Raw genomic sequence first — 19349 nt, forward strand, 5'->3', positions numbered from 1 at the left:
CACGCCAGCGGCGTATCAGCGACACACTCTCCTCCAGTCCCCCCTATCACAGGGTAATTCTCAGTATGTCCCAGGCTAAACAGAGCACACGCCAGCGGCGTATCAGTGACACACTTTCCTTCAGTACTCCTTCCAGGTCAGGCCACACCCCAATCTGGCTTTCCCCCCTCCTCGGGGAACGACCTCCAGAGGCCCCACAAATGGTCAAGCACTCTAGACGGTCAAATGCTCAGCGAGCCAGGACTTCTGCACCCTCCACTTAGGAGCGGTACTGCCCAACACCAGGACTGCCGGAGTTCTGGTTACAGACCCTCCCCGTCCTCTAGACACAGGAAGATCCTCCTCAAATGACCTATGTACAGCTTAGGCCCCTGACCTGGCACTCCCTTAGGGAACCCTCCAGGCCTTGAGATAGGGTTTCAGGCCAATGTAGGACACACCGTCCCACACTCACTTCGCCTCCACTGCGACAGGACGTGAGCCCCTACACCCTACCCTTTCTACTGGGATCTAGCTGGGCTACACAGTAACCTCTTCTCCTACCCAGGATCATCAGATACTCAAGCCACTCCTTTTAGAATCACTCCCTAATGCAAGACATCTAGCACACCGCCAGACATCCACCGTCTTGTCCAGTTCCTCTGCAGGACCTCCTGCACACCACCAGAGGTACACCTCTCATGCAAGCTCTTTAACAAAATGAAAACTCACACCAACTCCTCCAGTTCAGCACACACCTCATTCGCACACTCCCCCCCCTCGGACTGGTAAGGCAGTTTTTACTACCCCTGATCACTCAACCTGACCACACGTGACACAGGTACCAAACTCTGGGAGCGGGGAATGGGAATTAACACACTGGACACATTAAAGCTGCCACCACTGGATACTACCACACTGGGGAATCCAGACACACACACTACACTCAGGGAACAACCACCCTCCTGAGCTAGTCTTTTCTCCTCACACTCCCTCTCTTCCATCTACCCTCACAGGGACAGAATTTGGGTTTGGACACTGGACCCAGCAAGGGATTCTTAATCTATGGGAACCTCCCCTCTACTGGCGTCCCGCCCTGTCACTTTCTCTCATCTGCCACTAAACATAAAGCGCAGGAACACATTTGAAAATGACACTCTTGAGGAAAAGAAATCAAAAACAATAATCCCAAACATGTGACTATCTGAAAAAAAACAATTGCAGAGTTTTGTAATGTAGCCAGTTGTCGCTATGGCACTGCGCAAACACCAGTCCAAATCCGCACCGCTGACCAACAATGTTAGAACTGGCTATTTCTGGTAGGCTAAGGCTGACGCCAAAGCCAGGCAGAAACCACCAATCTAGTCAGGGCAAGGAAGTCACACGCCAAGATAACCCCTGCTCACCCCCTTGGTAGCTTGGCACGAGCAGTCTAGGCTAAACTCGGAGGCAATGTGTAAAGCATTTGCATCAGCGCACAATAGCAACACCATACTAGGCACACCACAAAAGAGACTCCACACAAGGTTATTATAAAAATAACTTTTGTATTGTAAAAACACATCAGATAAAATCACACATATACATGGTGCCAATTGGCACGGGCAATATTCACATGGGATTATTCACAAGACAGGGCCACATGGGCCACTGTCACAATCAGCACTTTAGTAGAAAGGAAATACTATCAGAACTGAGACTAAAAGAATATAAAATCACTGTAGCACAGAGTAACAGTTATGAATCACATCCAATAACTACTGGGAACAGGTAAGTACACACTACGCAACCCTAAACCCCTTAGGAGCTTGTCACGCAGGGAACCAGGACCTCACTAGGACCCCCTGTATTAGAAAGAACAACCACCTAAGGATAAAATCCACTTAGGGGTATACATCAGAACACATTACCCATGATGCATGAATATACATTCAGAGGAGTGGTAAAGAAAGAAAACACATGATGTGTAGACCTACACATTCAGCGGTGTTAAGGACAGAGCACATGATGCAATCAAAATACATTCAGGGGTGCAGCGCAAGAAGACACATGATGACTAAACATTCAGAGGTGCAGCGCATGAAAAGAAAGACACATAATGCATAAAACATCCAGAGGTGTCAAGAGTAATACCATAGCGCAAATATCACATGAGGCCTAAAAACCTTCAGAGGTGCAGGAATAACACATGATGCAAGAGATCACATTCAGAGGTGCAATAACCATACCATTGCGCAAACTCACATAAGCCACTACCTGTGGCAGTCCCTAGGCCAACGGCCTTGTTGGGGCTCAGACGCCCTGAGTCCCAGTGTCAGGGGTGCGCTGCCATGCAGCGCCAGTCTCAGTACAAAAAGCCTAAACGTAGCATGTGCCCACAAAGTGCTGGGCACCTGGAGAAGAACAAAACTGCGCCAGGGCCCTCACTGGACCTTAGGCGCCAACTGTGCCACTGCTGGAGCCACACAGGCTCTGGGCATAACACACATGCCCCAGACGTTGGAGCCACAGAGGCTCTAAAGCACCATGCCAACCGTTGGAGCCACACAGGCTCTTAAAACAATGATGCCCCCATGAGCCTCACCGGGCTCTAGCCCTCACACTCGGGGGCAGGAGGGGACGAGCACCGACAATATGCCCCGAAGCCCCCCCCTTCTCGAATATGGCCCTCTCTGGAGCCAAACGGGCTCTACACACCGTTGGGGCGGCCCGCTGCCATCCGGGGCCGCCCTGAAGCAGTGCCTCTAACCCGGCACCAACACGAAGCAATGCGGGCCCTCAAGAGCCCCTCGCGACATGGCCCCCACGAGCCTCTCAGCTGTACATCACGTTGGGGTGGTCCACTGCCATACGGGGCCGCCCAATCTTCCGTTCCACAGCTGGCGCCTCGCCTCGGCCCCACCACAGCCTCGCGGAGCCCCCTCCCAGCCGCTTGCACTCACCGGCTGTCATCGGCGGGGGCTCTCTCTGCAGGCCGCCCTCTTGCTCTCATCTTCTCCAGTCTCCCTCTTCATCACGGGGGACCGGCGACATCCTCCCGTTCACCAGCAGGGCTCTCCCCAAGACACGGGAGCCCTGCTTACACTGGCGTCGCCATGCTCCTCGGCGCCTTCTTCCTCCTCTCGCTGCAGGTCACGAGCGATGGGCCAATTCCATCGCGGCTCCTTCGGCGAGCCCCCAGTGACGCCAAAGCCTCTGCAGGCGTCTCCACCAACCGGAGCGCGACTCTCCGGGGCAGCGGCCAATCAGAGCGCGTCTCTCCTTGGGTCTCGGCCAATCCGGTCGCGGCCCCTTTGTGGTTTGTTTTCACCGCGGCAGATCGAGGTTGGCACTCGTAGATAATTAAATCAATGCAGGCAGGAATCCTCAGCGCATCCAGCGCTATAAATGAGCAGGAAAAGCGCTCCTAAGCGCTAGAAAGTCCAGAGAAGGCGCTCTCAAGCGCTTGGGGGAAATGAAGCGCTCCAAAGCGCTAGACAGCATGCAGAGCGCTCCCAGGCGCTCAGGGCGAAGCCCAGCGCCTCCAGGCGCTAGAAACCAACTCCAGCGCTCTCCACAGGAAAAGGCAGCTTCTCCATGCTGCCATGGTCCCAGAACTTCCCCAGGGGCAAAGCCAAGTCCCCCCTTCAGCCCAGGCAGGGCAGAAGGGTCCCCCAGGAGTCCAGGAATCCAGGCATCCAGGGGCTGGGCAGCGCCCACCCCTGGTAGATCCAAGTCAGCCACAAGAGCAAGAACAAGAACAAGTTGGAAGGAGACACAGCCCCTTCTTATACACAGGAATGCCTTTGAAGTACTTCGTGCAAGGGGCCCCGAGTACTGGAATGTTTCTGGTTTCCCTCTCCTGTCAGCCTCAGGTCAGAGGTGACAGTGGGCCGTCAGGAGGGAGAGCCAGCATGGTGGGCAGGCAGGCACGGCCCGGCACCACCAGATGCTATTCCCTCCCATCCCTGACAGCAGATGGGGGACCTTTCATCTATGGCTGACTCAGACCCCCTCCTCCGGGGCCTTGCAGACCCTGTCCTACTCAAACCAGACAGTCCATCCACCAGCAGGCCCAGGCACTCCTGGGCCAGGCTCACCAGCCAATCACACGCCAGCACCAACTTACACAAATATGCCAACTTCTAAAAGTGGCGCTTCTAGACTAGACACAATCATGCCGCATACACCATTTTGCAGCATTCAGTCTCACGAGTTCGTACATACCAAACTCGACCCTGCACTCCCCACACATCAGGAACTACCATGGGCATACATATTCCCCATTCATTCCTATGGGAGGGCAGGTCACTCACCACTCATTCACAGAGAGCTCAAGCACTTTACACTGTAACACAGTGAACAAGTGCGCAGAGGCCTAAATTCACCACCACCAGGTTCCATAAACAGGCTAGGAAAAAGCAAAAAGTCTAGGGGTGAACCTGCCTAAAGGGCCGGGTCCAACAGGCACCTTCTCCAACAATAAAGTATTACATCAACCATGACAAATAAAATAAGCATTGCAGAAGCCAAAAGACTGGTTGCCAACTCCTGACTTATTGGCTTTGCCAGGGCTTGTTAAGTCTGGCATTAGCCAAGACCATTTGATTTTACTAAAATTATGTATATATGTATTGTACTTCAATATGTATATAACCAGCGATTCTAAAAATAGCCGTTCCTGTGAATTTGCATTTGCAATTAGGAAATCACAAAATAGGAAATAGCAAAATTGTGATTTCCTAATAGGAAATTGCAAAAACTGCAAATGGGAAGCCGCAAAATAGGAAACAGAGCTTTCTGGATGCAGAATGATGATGATAGACAAGGGAGTTTATAAATATAGAGTGTGGCCACAACCCAGATGCCTAGGCTGGAAATAAGGAGTGCTACTGCATCACAGCTGCTGTTGAATAACACCATCCCAGGAGATCCAATCCCAGGAGAAGACCATGGCCACAGAAGATGGGTCATAAATAGGAAAGCAAAATCTACTGAGAAGGAGCTGGAGCTCCTAACAGAGGAATGTATGGCCCAAATGGACCAACTATTCGGAAAGGCTTCTTTCTCTGTGCCAGAGAGTCAAATTATCCGGATCTGGACCAGCATCCAGGAGAAGGTGAACACCAGAGGACCATACCTGAGATCCGCAAAAGGTGGTATGACCTGATGTGGCCAGCAGGATGGTAGAGGGATGTGGATCCGGTGGAGGACCCTCAAAATAACCCCCTCCGACTCCCACGGAGACACTTATAGAGTGGACCCTGGAACCAGAGCGCATGGTGGGAGTAGTTGACATCAACACCTCCGCTCCAGCAGGCACCAATCAGAGTAAGTCATCTTCCCTTTACTTATCTATCAAAATATAATGTTAGCAAATCCTTAAATCATACATCACAGCATGAATAACTTCATTGAGATTCTTGCTCCAACCTGGCAATGCATCATGGGAGTGCTAGTACACATCATTTGCTTGCTGAACTGTGTGCTGATGACTACACCAAACATATCTGTACAACATTAATTTTTCACAAACACATGAAACAAAATCAAAGCCATTTAATTTCACTGACTATTTACATACATTTACACAGATCACAGCTCGATTGTGTTAGGAACCAGTGCAGCACAAAGACATACTGACATTCATGTGGTCATTCAGGACACACCACCACCAACCCCTCCACCCATCACCCCAATCCAACTGGCAGGAGAGCAGCCATATCACAGCTGCCAGAGGTTGTAGATGTGGACAGTGATGAGGGTGAATCACAGAGCGAGGACCCCACAACACCAGAGGCCGCACAGACAGTGCAGAGGGCAAAGATCAGCAGTCCGTATTGAGAACGTTTCAGACAACACGTCGGAGATTGCCCCTGTGTATGGTGGGTTCGAGAGGTCCATCATCTCTGTACCGCTCCTGCTGACAAAACAGATAGTGACTGTCAGTAGGGAGCTGCAGCATACATCTTAGTCACTGCAGAACTTGGAGAAAGGGCAGGGCCAGTGGCTAGGGGCAATGGAGAGGGAGCACCATGTGCAGAAACAGCGGCACAGTCAGTACCTAGCAAGGTTTGATTCCTTCTCCCAGTCCATCAACCGCCTGGCAGTAGCCACAACAATGCTTACAAGGTAGACTATGAACATTTAACTGACATGGGGTACTGCTGTCACAATGTTGCACATGGGCTCGTGCAAGTGGCTACAGCCCTAGAGAACATCCAGACCCACAACATCTTTGTCTCCAACATCCTTCCCCCACCTGAGAGTGAAGAGGGCTCCAGCCTCAGTGCCACATCTTTTTAGGAGTCAGGTAGTACCAGGCATTCATGCAGACACACTTCTGGGACTGGTGTCACCAGTCCCACAACCCAGTGTTGCTGACAAAGCACCCAACTTCATAGGCCAAGAAAAGTGAAATGCTGTACACATCAGAGCAATGCGTCATCTTTCTTTGATTTGGCATTAGTTACTTTGTTGTTAATTTCATGACAATGCTACATCCACAAGGATATTTGATCCTTGAGTGTCACTATGTTGTTGCTACCTCAATGAAAAGTGGCATCAGGCATTATCATCATGTGTGATGTCTCATTATTTGATATTTTAATTCCTCTTACCTCAGAAATAGGTGTTGGTGATGTCTGTGCATTGTGCACATCCCTCTGCTGCACGTGTGCCCTCCTGCTGCACCTGTAATGGTGGTATCTCATCATTAGAGACAGAATCTGGCTCTATCGGGATGTCATGCAGACCCTTCTTCTTTGCAATATTGTGCAGTAGGGCACAAGGGCCGAGTATCTTGCAGAATGTTCTGGTCTGTTCAGTAGTGCCTGGAGGTCTTGTGGAGCCAGCAAAAGCAGGACCTTAGAATCCCAAAGGTCCTCAATGATTGAGCACTTTATCCTGTGTGCCCTATTGTATTGCCTCTCACTTCTTGTTCTCTGAGTCAGGAACGGTATGAGAAGCCAGGGACGTAAGGCAAATGCACTCTCACCTGAAGGACATGAGGAGGAAAACCATTAGGTCACATTTCACACCATCCTGGCCACTGTATTCATTGAGTCTGCAATTCTCTTACCAAGTAGGAAATCATTACCAAAGCCAATTGGTTTAGTTTTCCACTCTGGTGGAACATGAATGAGTCATGGGTGCTGCCTGTCTGGCCTCAAGGTCTGTTATGATGCAGGAGGCATCGCGCACTACCTGCACATTGACTGAGTGAGCTTTTCCTGTTCCTGTACATTTATTTAGTTGCTGAAGGGGGACATATGGCAATATGTGTGCCATCCACACAGCCATTGACATTGCGGTACAGAGCTACCCTGTAGAACATCAATTTGGTTTGCTACAATGATTGGGGATATTGGAAAATTAGATATATTGGTTGACCTTGCTCGCCATGATGTCAAGGAACCTGTAAAACAACCTGGAAAAGGCACTTTGTGACATCTGCCCGGCCAGTGCAATGACCCCCTGGTTATTTTCCAAAACAAAGACATGCAGGCAACACAATACCTGCACATGTGGTGGTATCACATTGCTTCTGAGTGTTGGGGCCTGTATCTGAGGTCGTAACTTAACTATTAAATCAAGTATTACCTGACTACTCAGTCTGTACTTATCAATAATCTCCTCCTCTGTCTGTTCAAACAGGTTGACCCTCACCATAAATATCCTCTCCTGTCTTCTCCTCCTTCTCTGCCTCACAGCCAAAATCCTCATCCTCCTCACCAGAATATACACAGCCACTATTGTGAAAGAGAAAGATGCATTTTGGTTGCCTTTTTATAGTTTGTATCTGGTAACCACCTGATCTGAATCAATAGTAATTACATTTCCTAAATGGCCATTTTGTGATTAGTCGCAGTTAGGAAATCCTTTGTACATACGGTTAGCAATTCACAAATAAGAAAGCCCTATTTGCGTTTTCCTATTTAGCAATTACCAAATGGCGATTTCTACGAAGTATAAATCACGTTTTGCACTACTGCGAATGCCTTTTGTATATAACAAAATGCTATTTTATATTTCCTAATGGCCAGACCTAGCAAATTTCATTAAGAAATGCAAAATGCCTTCATACATATGGGCCCATGTTCCATGCTGAAGCATCAAGGAAGGCTTTGTTACAAAGTTCAACCAACAAAATCCATTAAAACATGGCAGAACATTGTCTGTTTGTGTGAAGAATATGGCAGTTCTAGAGACACCCAGGGGATTCATACATTTTATTTCAGTAGAATCTTCATTGTGCAGCAGAGCCGTTTGTGATATAAGAAGCACTGGAGACTTCCAGTGATGATGTGGGTTAACAATAATGCAGAGCAGGCCCTACAATTTATGACCCAGTGAGAGTAACTTGAATACTTCAACTTTTGAGGTATACCTGCTCATTGAAGGACACAAGATCACTGAGGGCCTGCTGTTCTATCATTTTATTTTGCGAGTCTCTAATTGCGATTTTGTGCGACTTAATTAGAGACTCGCATAATGAAATGTATTAATGTGTCTCAGACACATTCGCAATTCTCAATGGGATCACAATTGACCTGCCTCATCAATATTCATGAGGCAGTTGCAATTTGCGACCCATTGGGAATGGGCAGGTACCCAGGGATGGTGGCCTGCTGGGGACAGCAGACCACCATGTCTGTGTTTGCTTTTAAATAAAGCAACTTTTTTTTTTTCAAACGCAGCCTTTTTCCTTAAAGAAAAATGGGATGCATTTCAGAAACAAAAATGAAACATTTCAGTTTCCTCTTTTTTAAGGGTAGGCAGTGGTCTGTTGGACCACTGCCTGCTCTTAAAAAATATTTTCGTTACCATTCACAAAGGGGAAAGGGTCACCTTGGGACCCATTTTCGTTTGAGAGTGGCTTACCACCTACTCAAAGTAGGCGGTAAACTGTGATTGTTTTACGACCGCATTCCGGTCGCAAAACAATCATAAATCCCCCTGCAACTTGCTATCAAGAAGGGACATCATTAGCTCACCCCTTCCTAATAGCGACTCGCAAACTCTATTTTGCGATTTGGTAATAGTTTACCGACTTGCAAAATAGGGGTTGTACATAAAAAAGGCATTTTATCGGTCTTAAATACCCAAATGGACCATTTGAGGATGCTAAAATGCGTCATACATCTGGCTCTAAATCACTAGTTTGCAATTTGCTAATAGTGATGAGTAAACACTGCAAGAAACTATCTTGACCACAAAATTTCTGTCACAAGTCTTTGGTGCAAACAAATATGGAAATGTGCAAACTTGAAATCCGGTGAACATTTTTAACACAAAAGGTATAATTAAGCACATTTCGATGTAGAAGGGTATCAAACTTCAATTACGAGCTATGATGCATTGCGAATCCTGCTCCTCCTGCTCTCTCTCTCTATTAAAGGCTAGAACTCACACCTATCATTTAAATAAGAAGGAGGGAGAAGGGGAAAGAGAGAGCAAGAGAGAGAGAGGTGTCGAGAGTCTGATTCTTTGCATCAGCAAGGTCGGCTAGCTCAGCAGAGGATTTTGATATTATTTACTGGTCAGATGAGTCAATACAGAGAAATAACAACACCAACAATTTAGCATAGAGCTTTTCCTACCAAGATCTTTGGCATACTGTGCTGTAGTGAGTCGTTTTTTGCTTTACCAGTAATCCAGATAGCAAGCTAAATAATTATAAAAGTGCAAAGATACAGAAAAGATGCAGTATGTCCTCTGAGGGGGACCCTGGAAAATGAGAGGTTAAGCGCCGACATGGCGTTCGTGTTCGAAACCTTCAGGAATTTTGAAACATCTAGCAGTTGGCTGGACATGTGTCCTGCATAGGCCTGTTGCTATTGCATTTTGACATTACCTGATTCCCAAAATACGAAATACAGGAGTTAACCAATAATGCCTCAAATCATTAAATTTGTTAAACACACAAACTACACGCAACAATGATTCAAGTTTCTAACTACACAGCCTGCAGTACTGGGCTTCTGTGCCGTTCAGTCGTCCATATTTGCATGCTTTAAGGGGTATAATGCTGCATCTTAACCTGATTAGGTCTTTTTTCAGCTCAAGACCAGTGGCGGCTCTTCGAGTGAGTGCTGCGGGGCAATGAGGCGGGGCAAGGGAGGGGCAAGGTGGGGGGTAGCAAACTCCGGCTCACGGCCGAACGGAGGTATGTAAATAAATAAATAAATAAAATGAATTACATTGGGCGCGCTGCAACCCAAATAGCTGTATAAGAAACAGCTGGGTTTAAGTGACCCGGTAACTTGCCTTAAGTTAATTTATTTATAGGTTTGTCGTGTTCAACTTGGAAATGACTAAAATGTAGTAGTTATTTACAGAATAGGTTAAATCTATTATTTTCTCTTTGGAAGTGTGCGCATCATTCGCTGTGGGTGAAGCACACCTTCCCCTTCACCTTAGTTCTTTGTCAAATCCCCATGATTCATCCCTGGCACTAATTTTAGTTAATTTAGGAGTGAGCCCACTGCGTGCTTCCTTGTTGCAGGCTGACGTGTGCATCCACGCTTATGCTAATGAAAAAGAACTATGCTTTCACTCAAAGGTGTCTAAACATGTGCCAGAACTAAATTAAATAAGATATGGAAAAATAAAAAGTACTTTATGAAAACATAAATGGTGAAAAAAAATCCATTATCACGATAAAAATACAATCTTTCCTCTGACTGCAAAGGAAGAAGGTGGCATCAAACCAGTGGTACAGGAACTAGGGGTGTGGGAGGTGCTGCAGCATCCCCAGATGAACTTGACTGTGCTTTACTCTTTCAGCATGTCCTGTGTTTGCAAAGACACAATGTAAAATGTAAGGCAAATTCTTCTGGAAACTGCTGTATGACATTGGCAACTGCATGTCCCGAGCTTCACTCCGGAGGCCCATTTTCCATAATCCTTCATAATCCTGCATTGCAAGGGCACTTGTGTCCCTCCATTATCACACAACATGCAGCAGATGATAAAGCAGTCAAGAACTCAAGATAACACTGTTTTGAAAATACAACACTGCATGAGATGGACCAGCAACTCCGAAGGTTAGTGGTAAATTAGGACAATATGGCAGCCTGTGCCATTGGCGATCAACAGGGACTGAGTTTTTGCTGGACCTCCTAATGAGCCTACGAATGGAGCGAGGAGCGGGGTAGTGCCTTTTGGGCCTCTCCCCCGATCTTCTACTTTAATTGCCCCACATTCAGACTGACAAGGAGGCTCACAGCCTTGGGATTGTCCTGCAGGGCCTGATGAGGAGCTGCCGGTGAAATGGGGCGTGCTGGGGCAGTGGTGGCCCGATGGTGTTTGGGGAGTTCCCTGACACCTTGGCTAGGTGATGATGGCTCTTATCCAGTGTGAATACTGCTGGCATGAGGGCTGGGCCCTTGGCCCGCAGCTTTGTGGCTGGATTTACTATGGTCCCCCTGTACTGGAATGCTGTGGTGAATGCCGATGACAAAGGAGTCCTCCCACATGCATGTGATGCCTGGTGGACTTGGGCCTCGAGGTAACACCATTGCTGCAGATTGGTGTGGAGGCCGCATGGCTGAGGCACGCATGCATTGAAGTTTGGGCCAGAGTGAAGGCGCTGGGCTTCCCTCCCCACCTCTGCTGAACAACTGCAGGCCTCCCCTAAGAGCCAGTGGACTTCTGCCACAATAGGAGGGCCTCTTCCCCAACTGTCCAGCAAGAGCCTGCTGGACATCCGGGATTCACAGAGTAGAGCTGATGGACTAACAATGAATGTGCTCCTGATTGTGGGGAACCAGCGCTGCAGTACTGATGCTGGATGTCGTTCTCATACGTCTCGACCACTGTGCACTGGATGCTTTGGGGCAGACATGGGGAGAGATACGCCGACTGGACTCACTTAGCAAACCCACATTGACCAATATAGTGGAGGCTTCAGAAGCAGGAGCATGAGGGAAAATGCAGGAGAGCGCACAGGCTTGCTAGTGCTGCTGGGGACAGATTTTGGTGACGATAGAGCAATCCGCCCAAACGCTTGAGGAGGACAAAATCGACACTGTGGCACTGGAGATGAATTCGCTATCTGTTGACATGCGTAAGGTCAATGAAACATCTCTGGCCACAGACAAAGAAATTCTCCAGCTGCTAAAAAACATGGCTAATCCCTAAATGTTGGTTCGCTCTGCCGCGGATCATACTCGCTACCTAAATAACAAGCTTGAGGGCTTGGAGTGTAGTTTGTGGCAAAATAAACTACACTTCATGAGTTTCCCAGAATGATTGGAGGGCACCTCACTGGGGGCGTTTCTGGAAGTTGGGTCTGAAATGTGTTGCGACAGGAGGGACTCTCAGCAACGTTTGTGATTGAATGACACATAGAGCCCTGGTCCTAGTGCTGGACTCGAGGGCCCCCTTCAGGCCATGATAGCAAAATCCTGAATTATGGAGGAAGCAATATGATCCTACACACAGTTTGAACTAAAGGTAAAAAAACAATGATAACAGCATCATCTGAATATTGCAGGAATGCTCGCAAAATGTTAAGCAAATGTGGAAAGCATTTGTAGCAGTGAAGCAAAAACTGAAAGCTATGAACCTGAAATACATGATGCTATTTCCAGCCAAGCTATGGCCATTCATGATGGTAAATTACACTTCTCTACAATGCAACAGGAAGTATGGGAGAGGCTGGAGCTGGACAGTGGGCCAGGAATGGTGTCAACGTCTAGAGGACCAGGAAGATACTGAGGAAGAGGAATGGCACACACTTGGTGGTGTGCATCGATGGAACATTGGATATTATTCATGGTACCGGGGAGGGAGAGATGCCTCTTTCGTTTGGTAAAACTGTGACTTGCAAGGTGCCGGAGAAGATCTGTGCACTCTACTCCCCTGAGTGAGAGAGGTACTTGGAAGCAGCGGGACTACTGTTGCAGAGGACTCTATTGACAGCTAAATACTAATTTGGAAGAGTATGGAAGTATGGAAATTGGAGGAAGGCGGAAATGTATGAATAAGAATAGGTTTGCAACTGGTTGAACAATATTTTCCTCCCCATCAGCATGCTTAAAATTCATACTAATGCTTCAGCATTATAGACACGGAACCTCAGTCCCTCAGATTCTCGAATACGCATTTACTGAAGTGGAATGATCCCAAGTTAACCCTTTCGTGATTATTCAGGCCCCTATTTTGGCCTTGGGTTAATTCCCCCTGGCTCCTGAGTCATTGCCAGGAGCCCCTACTGTGGTACTTGCCTGTGAATTTATCATACAGATTCATCGTATGCCCACAGTGTCTAGGAGCATTATTGGATGCCACTTATTGGAATTGTGTGTCTTTATAATCATGACAGAGACCCACAACAGTGTTATTCTTTCAAAGAATCTTATTGGATGTCGTTACATTGAGCATGGGACTGTGACCACCGTATGAGTTTCGTCACACCAAGAATTCTATTGGATGCCGTTACATTGAGTGTGGGATTGTGACCACCATATGAGTTTCGCCACACTAAGTTACAGAGTTCTAAACGGACATACAGTGTCCACCAAGTCTATGATTTATGTGAATTTCTACGACGCTTACGATTCAACGCTATTTTTCCTTCAGAGGGGTTATTACCCTGAGAAGCCCTGACAAAGTTCTCTTCGAGAACGAAACGCGTTGGCTGAACCATTTCCATTTTGAATCGAGTGTGATTAATAAAGAACTTTGAAAAATTTACGGCTAATCTCCGGGCATTCTATTCATTTCTGGAGCACAGTGGCATCATAGGACAGTTGGTGTCTGGGTTTGTTGCGCGGGCCAACACAACAGCTCACTGCACTCCTGTCATGATAAAGGGGGTGTGGGCTCCCACTGTGCGCCCTCAGCGCTTCTCCCTTCCTCCTGCCCTTGTGACTTCATAGGTCCTTCCAGGGCGTTGTCTTCCCAATGGCTGGCTAGGTTGGATCCGGCAGAGGCGGCTCCAGGTCTGCTCCAGTCCCCTCCATATTACACATAATACACATTTAAAGAACACGTAGGGTTGTGCCACTTGGCACCATAGAGTTTAGCTAGTTGTTATCAATTCCCTGCTTGGAGTGCTATGGGAAAGCACCAGATTACAGTTATAATGGGTGCGTACCCAGGGGTAGAAAGGGGGAGTTGGGTTGCTTATTCATGGACAGAGCAAAGTTATCTTAATGATACACAGAGCTCAATCAATACTGTATCCTAAAGCAAGTATTCCAATTCCCCACACAGAATTGCTAAAGGAAGGTGGATGTGACGATGCCCTTGAGTGCTATTTGGACACACCAGTGGCTGCAGCTCTTTCTAGAACTCGTACTCTGCACATAGCCACCTGGAGTATCCAAAGGCTAAATGCCTATACAAAGCCCTATCATACCCACATATACCTTCGACAATATGGCATAGGTAGTTCCATGCTCCAGGAAACCCATTTACAGATGAAGAGGTGAATAATTAGAAAAAGAATTGGAAGAGGCAAATATTTTTATCTACTTACTACTCTTATGCTGGGTGGAGGGTCACAACTTGGATTGCCCCTGGGGTGCCTTTTCCGCATCAAAACTCTAATGCCGAGGTGGAGGGTCGATTTGTGCTCTTTTATGGTTTGTTGGATGAAATGGAGGTTTAGTTCCTTAATTCATATGCCCTTAATAGGGAAGGTATGGTTTTCTATGAGATGTTGTATCGCCTAATCCTTCCATACATACATTTATCACTGGTCTGGGCTGGTGATTTTAAATGTGTCCTTGACAGTGACATGGATAGACACCTTCCCAAACATCACAGTAAGTCAGGAATGGCTGCTCTGTTGTCTGCAGGGATGGCAAAGCTAGAATGTATAAATATCTGACAGACAATGCTCCTCACAAGCAAATAATATTTCTATGTTTTGCTGACGCGTGACACCTATAGTAGATTAGACTAGATCCTAGTATCACAGAACTTTAGTTTCCATATGCTGGGGTCCAGTACTTAAATAGATTTGTCCCTATTACTGCTACAGGATGAAGTGGTCGGGAGCTGAGGAGGAACATCTGTGTGGTGATTAAACTCAGACCGCTTTAGTTTTTTTTTTTTTTTAAACGTAGTTTATTGGGTTTTATACAAACATCATACATGTTACATTAAATCCTTCAGTTAACTGGTTAGTTCAGTCCCCATTCCAGGATGCAATCCCACTATCTTTTATACAGTAGGAGAAAAATAATAGAAGAAAATGCAATCTCCGCATTGTGGTGGAAACCCTTATGACAATAAACAGTTCTCAATTCTTTTACCATCCCAACACCCCCCAACTTGTGTTGCGACCCCTCCACTGCCCCCATGTTGCCGGTGTGTACTATCTCACGGATCTATACAGTCGTGTGGGAACAGGAGTCACTTCTTATGCAGCTTCTAGTTATACCTGTCCTAGTTCGGGGTACCCGCCAATTCTACAATCACCTCACTGTCTTCTTCTATCTCGTACTCCTGCAGTGCTTGTACAAATGTTTCCCTTGCCGCCGCCGTCTCCAAAGCCCTATCTGTGTTTAATCGTCGGGCCAGTTGGGATCTAAGCGTGCTCTCACTTGTCGCCTACTTCACAAATTCAGTCCTCAATTACTCACTGCTAGGACCCACCGTTGCTTTCCATCGTCTTGTTATTTCTTGTTTCGCTAGTAATAGTCCCATATCTATAAATGTACTTGTGATTTTGTTTTTCGATGTGTGGGGAAAGCAACGCAGTAGGCCAGTGGCTATATCAAAGGTCAGCTGTCGCTCCGTAATGGAGTTCAGTATCTCTCCTACCTCCTTCCAATAGTCCCCTATCTCAGGGCAAGACCAAAGCATATGCAGTAGGTCAGCACCTGTTCTCGTACAGCGAGGGCACGCCGCTTCCTGCGCCTGAAAATATTTCTGAATTTTCTTTGGTGTCAAATAGGCTCTATGAAGAATATTAAAATGTACTAGCTGGAATCTCGCGTTTCTCGTGCTCTTCCAGGCTCTGAGCATGATCTGTGACCATGCCGGGGCAGGAATGGGCTTTCCTATGTCAACTTCCCATTTTTCTCTCAACACCTCCAAGGGAGCTAATCCCTCAGTGAGCATCCTAGAGTAAAGGGACATGACCGCTTTGAAAGTCCCTGCCGCCATCATGGTATATTGGCATGCCATGGTCGTCTTAGGTTCCGCTAACCCCTCCCGCCAGTGTAATTGGAGTGCCCTAGTCAGCCCTGCGTGCAATAGGAATCCCCCCCTCGGCAGGTTGAATCTCTCCTGCAATGTCTAAAAGGGCAACAAGGCCCCGTCTGAGTACAGGTCCCCTATTATCTGGATTCCTGCATCTTCCCATTCCAGTAGAGGAGTCCAGTCACCGCCATGTGGGAGCGCTGTTATCATTCCCAGAGGGATCTCAGGTGCATATGGATGTCGCACTCCCGCCCTACGCTGCGAGCGATTCCAGCATAGTCTCAGTGTTTTCTCTTCCATAAACAGACCCTTAAGAATAAGATCCAGTTTCGACTGCAGCACTATGTAGGACAGTACATGGGTGGTATGCCCCTGCCTAGCTGCTGATCTGGACGCCTAAATTCTTTCGCCGCTGCCTGCGTTAGAACCTGGAATTGGGCCACCAGGTAATACAGCTCAAAATCCAGGAACGCTAGTCCTCCCTCAGTTTTGGGCCTAATAAGCGTAGCCAACACTACCCGGCGTCTGCTCATCCCCCACAAGAAACTCACTATGAGTGACTTCAACAGTTTAAACGTTGAACACGGGATCCACACCGGGAGAGTCCTGAAGAAGTACAGAAGTCAGGGGAGCGCTATCATTTTTAACAGCACTATTCGCCCTGTCACCGACAGAGGGAGTGTGGCCCAAAAGGCCATGCTACTCTTCAATGTGTTGAGGGCTCAAGCCACGTCCCACATTACCTTCTAGCATATCGGCTGCCGTATGATAGATATGCACTCCCAGGTATTTCAGACAGGTGGGTTCCCACCACACCTCCCTTTCAGTAATCGTCTGAGGTTCTCCTTGTCTTAACGGGAACTGGCACGTTTTCGACCAGTTCACCTTCAACCCTGATACAACGCCAAAATCCGAAAGCAAAGATCCAGCTCTCATCAGCGCCCCACCGGCATTATCAAGGAACAGCAGCAGGTCATCAGCATACAAGGAAATATACTGCCGACTTCCTCTACACCATAGCCCATCAGAGTAGCTTCCCAATCGAACCTTCACCGCCAACGGCTCTACCGCCAATGAGAACAGCTAAGGGGACAAAGAGCATCCCTGTCTCGTGCCTCGATTCACTGGGTACTGTGTAGAGATCAGCGATCCAACCCGCACTCTAGCTACAGCCGATGTGTAGAGCACTTTTGTCCAGCTGATAAAGCCGGCCCGAGGCCAAAACGACCAATTGTGATGTATAAATAAAGCCACTCCAGGCTGTCAAAAGCCTTTAATGTCCACCGAAAACACCATTGGCGTGGGGCCTCCGGCTGGTCTTCTTCAAGCAACCGCACTAATCTCCTGATGTTCGTGGATGTGTTCCTCGTTGGGATGAAACCAGCCTGATCTTCATGGACCAGTGTGGTCATATGTTGCAGCAGTCAGGTCGCCAATATACTGCTTAGTATCTTATAGTCGGTTGTCAGCATCGACAAAGGACGGTAGGAGACCCGGTCTGTCCCCTCCCTCCCTGGTTTTAAGATGGGAATCACTAAGGCTCTCGCATTGAAGCAGGCAACCTGCCCAGATCCTTTGCCTCTCTATAAACTTCTAGGAGTCTTGGTGCCAGTATATCTATATATTGGGAGTAGAACTCTATTGGCAACCCGTCAACTCCCGGCGTTTTATTTCTAGCCATGCGTTTAATAGCATTTCTAATTTCGTTTAACTCTATATCTCGACCAAGGCATGTCGCCTGTTCCGGATCGAGTTCTGGCAATGACAGTCCCTCCAAAAAGGAGCCAATTTCCAGGTCTCCCGCAGCTAGTGAACTCTTGTAGAGCTCTTCATGGTAGCACAGAAAACGATGCAGGATCCCATTCTGGGTGTACACCCACTCCCCGTCATCATCAACCAGAGCTAAAACAGGGGAGCCCCCTTGGTCGGGTTGGCCAGCCAGGCTAGCAGCGTCCCAGCCCTGTCTACCTCCGCATGCGCTCTTGTAGTATAGGCCTTATAGTCATAGCAGCGTAACCTTTCTATTCCTGCAGCGACCTCTTCCTTCTCTGCCTTGATCTCCTCCCGAAGCTCAGGCTGAGTAGGTCGCGCAAACTCTGCCTTACGCAGTTTAACCTGGCCTCGCTCTACTGGAGGAGCACTCCTGCGTGTTTCCCTATGCACATGCCCTTGATCACCACCTTAAAAGCATCCACTCAATCGCCCTTATGGAGGCAGAGCCAGTATTCTCTGCAAAATATTGGGTGATCCCCTCGCTCACTTCTCTCTGGCAAATGGGGTCTTCCAGTGTCTCAGGGCGGAGCCTCCAAGTGGGGATAGTTGATATCCTGATCATCCAGTGCATGGTGAATAACAGTGGATTATGGTCGGAGATCGTTCTGGCCAAGTATTCAGTTCGTACTACACTGGGCAGCACCATTGTGAAACATAGCACCACATCTAATCGGACATGAAGATCGTGCATCCCGGAGTAATAAGAATAATCCCGGTTTAGTGGGTGATGCATATGCAAGGCATCCACCAGATTCCACCCATTCTATCAGTCCTGTCCGCCTTTAGTCTGTCTGTGTATCGGTGAGTCAGCTAATGGGGAGTGCGACCTATCCAGCGATATATTCGTAATGGAGTTGAAATCTCCACCAATTATCAAGGAGCTCGCAAGATAGGACCCCAGCGTGCCAGAAAGTTGTGTCAGAAAACCTAGTTGATCTACATTAGGAGCATAAAGGCTACAGAACGCTACATCCCTGCCCCTAAGTCTTCCCTCTATGGCCACAAATCTGCCCGAAGGGTCTATTGTCTGCCGCGTAAGTTGGAAAGGGACCCCAGCACGTATCCAGATTATAGCCCCTAGAGCAAACGCTGAATAGGTGGTATTATATACCTGCCCCCTCCACCGTCTTTGGAATGCCACACCCTCCTCTTTAGTCAAATGGGTTTCTTGGAGTAATGCTATGTGGATCAGGCCAGCACTCATGTTCCTGCAACTTTTACCCACCGCAAAAGTAACATTCCATGTAGCAAATTTTTTAGTTGCGGGAGTACGCATTAACAAGAATCGCTCAAACTCAGGGTCTTCACTAATTAATATTTGATCATTTTTAGCATATATGATGTTTTTATTACTTTTTATAACTTTTTATAACTTTTAGATACCATCCATATGTATTAATTTCATGAAATATGGTTGAATGAATTTCTTACACTTTTTAAATTCGTAATCAATAGAT

This window comes from Lissotriton vulgaris, chromosome 8 (assembly GCF_964263255.1).
Source record: "Lissotriton vulgaris chromosome 8, aLisVul1.2, whole genome shotgun sequence".
NCBI classification, from domain to species: Eukaryota; Metazoa; Chordata; class Amphibia; order Caudata; family Salamandridae; genus Lissotriton; species Lissotriton vulgaris.